Genomic DNA, 4,814 nt, shown 5'->3' on the forward strand with positions numbered 1-4,814 from the left:
TACTTGTCCTGCTTTTTGTGGAAAATTCTGGGCAATTTGTTGGGTAGATGCCAGTGCTGTAGCTGTACTGGAACAGCTTGGCTAGGGGTAGGGCAGGCTTTGGAGCACAAGTCTTCAGTACTATAGCTGGGATGTTGCCAGGGTCCATAGCCTTTACTGTAAACAGTGTACTCAGCTGTTTTATGGTATCATGTGGAATGAATCAAATTGGCTGAAGACAGGCATCTGTAATGCTGGATTCTCAGGAACAGGCCAAGATGGATCATCCACTCGACATTTCTGGCTGAAGTTGGTTGCAAACTTATGTGCTGGGCACCCCCATCATTGAGAATAGGGATGTTCAAGGAGCCTCCTCCTTTGGTTAGTTGTTTAATTGTCCACCACCATTCACGACTGGATGTGGAAGGGTTGCAGAGCTTTGATCTGATCTGTTGGTTGAGGGACCACTTAGCTGTCTATAGCATGCTGCTTCCACTGTTTAACATGCATGTAGTCCTGTAGTTTCACTGGATTGGCATTCATTTTTAGGCATGCCTGGTGCTGCTCCAGGTATGCTCTCTTGCACTCCTCATTGAACCAGGGTTGATCCTCTGGCTTGATGGTAATGTAAGGGATATGTCAGGCCATCAGGTTACAGATTGTGGTTGAATACGATTCTGCTGCTGCTGATGGCCAACACCGCCTAATGGATGCCCAGTTTTGAACTGCTCAATTTGTTCTGAATCTATCCCATTTAGTATGATGGAGGGTATCCTCAGTGTGAAGGTGGGCTTTGGTCTCCACGAGGACTGCCAATGCTTTATTGGACAGATGCATCTGTGACAGGTAGATTGGTGAGGACGAGGTCAAGCCGGTGTTTTCCTCTTGTTGGTTCTCTTACCACTGCCACAGACTCAGTCTGGCAGATATGTCCTTCAGAACTCAGCCAGCTTGGTCTGTAACGGTGCTACTGAGCCATTCTTGGTGATGTGCATTGAAGTCCCCCACCCGGAGTAAGTACTGTGCCCTTGCCACCCTCATTGCTTCCTCCTTGTGGTGTTCAACATGGAGGAGTACTGGTTCATCAGCTGAGTGAGGACGATAGGTGGTAATCAGCAGGAGGTTTCCTTGCCCATGTTTGACCTGATGCCATGAGACTTCATGGGGTCTGGAGTAAATGGTAAGAAATCCCAGCGCCACTCTTACTCAACTGTATACCACTTTGCCACCATTTCTGATGGCTCTGTCCTGTCAGTGGAACAGGAGATACCAAGCAATGGTAATGGTGGTGTATGGGAAGTTGTCTGTAAGGTATGGTTCCGTGAGTATGACTATGTCAGGCTGTTGTTTGACTAGTCTATGGGGCAGCTCTTCCAAATTTTGGCACAAGCTCCTAGATGTTAGTGAGGAGGACATTGCAGGGTCAATGGAGCTGGGTGTGTCCTTGCTGTGTCTGGATCCGATGCCTAAGTTGATAACAGGTGGTCTATCCGGTTTTATTATAATTATACTTTGTTGTAGTGGTTTGGTACAACTGAATGGCTTGTTAGGATATTTTAGAGGGCAGTTAAGAGTCAGCCTCATTGCAGTGGATCTGGAATCACTTACAGGTCAGACTGGTTAAGGACGGCATATTTTCTTCCTGAGGGGGCATTCTCATCCTTGTTTTCAAATTCCTCCATGGCCTTGCCCCTGCCTTTCTCTGTAATCTCCTCCAGCCCCACTCCAGAGTATCTGTATGCCTCCAATTCTGGTCTCTCAAATTGATCCTGGTGTGCTGGCCTCTCAGTCTGTTGCTGGGAGGTCACATCCAGGAATCTGCTGAGCTCTAGACACCATGGAGGACCTGCAGGCCAACTGGAAAATTCCAGTTAATTTCTCTGTTCATTGGCTTTAATAGGCCAACAAGCTACCTGCCACTTGCTGGCAGGTAGTTGTCACCCTACCCGACTTCCTCCTTAAAAATGGTCCAGAGGCTAAAAGATGCCAGCAAACCAGCACTTTGGCTGGCGTCGGGCAATTACGGGCCCACCCACATCTGTTCCTGCCTCTGGTGGGCTTCCAAAATCCAGCCTACCTACTATACTACCATACCCCTAATTGCTGTTATATAAGTGTTACTATTCAACTCAGATTCAGACAGAGTTTTGGATTTGGTGGCGAAAACTATAAATGCCAGCATAAGCTTGGGAATGTGAAAGTGCCCCTCAGTCACGTCCATTTTACTCATGCTTTATGAACTGTGAAAAGTTGAGATCCATCTTATTTGTCATAATACTTTCTTTGCACTATATTGTTCCAGCTGCTTGTTCACCATAGACTTTACTGGAGAAGCCATGGGGAAACAACAATACATCGAATGATTTGTTATTCATCCTCCAGCCTGTAGTGTCAACTTCTATCAGAACTCAATTATAAGCTTACACAGGAAGAGGCACATCGAGTAAAGGTTCTAATATTTTCACAGAGTTCTTTTGAAAAGATAAAGACCAATGTTGCCCAGACATCTGTGATTTCTTGTGCCATTTTACTGAACACCGCATCTCATTACCTTGCCTAGGACTATTGTGCTTTGGATCTGCTCAAAATTACTTTGACATTTAACATGACGTCCCTATCACTTATTCCTGTGTTAAAATAGACAACTAGAAATTACCTTTTAATGCTGCCTAAAGTCTGTGACTTTGGCATATCTTGTAAGGGGTGCCAGACATTGTACTATTTGGAAAGATTAATTCTTTGAACTTGTTAGAAATGATGGCACATGAACGTTGTGCCAACAAATTGTTCATTAATACATGCGACACCATGGAGCATTAATTCACAATCAGCTCAAATTACCAAAGCAGGATGAAAATTGTTTTATCAATTTTAATTAGATGGATGAAAATAACAGACTTATACCTGCCCGTCAAGATGCGGTAAACAATAATTACCATAATTTTTCTGCCCCTGGTTAATCAGGAACCACAAGTAATTAAAAAATAAATTCTCCTCTGAACCAGCATCATCTTGCATATGATGCTAGTTCCTGAGCTCATTGCCAAATTGAAGGTAATTGCTCTCAACGTTTCTGTTGCACAGTGAAAGCAATTTGGGCCTTTTTTTAAAGAACAAAGAACAAACAGGAAGCAATTTTCGAAATAAATTCAACGTGACGACATATCTTCTCTCTTTGGAAGAGGGCACTTTCGTTTGATGTGAGCTTGCTGTTTGCTATGGTAATTTGAAGCCTTCCAGTGGTTGAGCTGTACCTGGGGAAAATCAGCAACAGAATCAGTTGAATGTTGCTAAATACAGGATATATATTTTTTACTGCAGGATCTTCACGCTTTTGAGCCATACTGTGATTGAGAGGGATGGGGGTGCTGGGTTGGGGGGAGATTTACTCTGTGTATTATGAGTAAAGCTTTTAATGCAGAAGAGGAAATCCTTCCACCCATTCACACATAGATTCATGGAATCATAGAATGGTTACAGCACAGAAGGACGCCATTGGGCCCGTCATGTCCATGCCGGCTCTCTGCAAGAGCAAAAGCAACTCACTTAGTCTCACTCCCCTGCTCTCTTCCCCGTAGCCCTGCAAATTTTTTCCCTTCAGAAGATTGTCCAATTCTCACTGGAACGACGGAGGTGGAGGGGCGTCATGTTTGAGGTTTACAAAGTTATGAGTGGCATGGACAGAGTGGATAGTCAGAAGCTTTTTCCCAGGGTGGAAGAGTCAGTTACTGGGGGACATAGGTTTAAGGTGCGAGGGGCAAAGTTTAGAGGAGATGTGCAAGGCAAGTTCTTTACACAGAGGGTGGTGAGTGCCTGGAACATGCTGCCAGGGAAGGTGGTGGAAGCAGGTACGATAGCGACGTTTAAGAAGCATCTTGACAAATACATGAATAGGAAGGGAATAGAGGGATACGGTCCCCGGAAGTGCAGTAGGTTTTAGTTTAGGCAGGCATCAAGATCGGCGCAGGCTTGGAGGGCCGAATGGCCTGTTTCTGTGCTGTATTGTTCTTTGTTCTTTGTTTTCTTTTGAAAGCCACAATTGAATCTACATGCACCACACTCTCAGGCAGTGCATTCCAGATCCTAACAACTAGCTGCAGAAAAAAGCTTTTCCTCATGTCGCTGTGGCTCTTTTGTTATTCACTTGAAATCAGTGTCCTCTGGTTCTCAACCCTTCTGCTAATGGGAACAGTTTCTCCCTATCTACACTGGCCAGACCCCTCATGATTGTGAGCACCTCTATGAAAACCCCTCTCAATCTTTTCTTCAGATAAATCTCGGATGGGTTACCCAGCGAGTATAATGCCACCGTTTCATTTCTGTGTCGTCATTTAGAGCAAATTCATGACACTAATCTTGTTAAACAGGACAGCATTCTTTATGTAGTATCCATATATGCCAAGGTCACAGACTGCAAAGGGCATTTAGAGGCCATTCCGAGTTGTCCCTTCTTTTGAATGTGGACTACCATTGACACTTTGCAGTCAACACAATATGAAAAGTGCTGGTTAGTAATTCAAAGCAACTGGAAATTCTGGAAGGACACAGCAGGATGATCAGCGTCAGTAAAGAAAAGAGATTAACATGTTGGGCATAAATCTCCTTCCAAACTGAAAATTGGAAGATCAGCACGTAGTGTATAAATAAAAAGGTCAGGAAAAATAATCCAAAAACAGATGAAAGGGGGAAGGTTCATGGGTTGAGTGGCCTGTCACTGGTTGAAAAGAACAGCAGGAAGAGCAAACAATATAAAAGATTGTTTCAGTGCGTAGAAAATGTTTTTTTAAAAGCTCCAAAAGAATGTGTAAATAGCTGAGATAGTGAGCACAACAGCC

Source organism: Heterodontus francisci, chromosome 2 (assembly GCF_036365525.1).
Source record: "Heterodontus francisci isolate sHetFra1 chromosome 2, sHetFra1.hap1, whole genome shotgun sequence".
NCBI lineage: Eukaryota > Metazoa > Chordata > Chondrichthyes > Heterodontiformes > Heterodontidae > Heterodontus > Heterodontus francisci.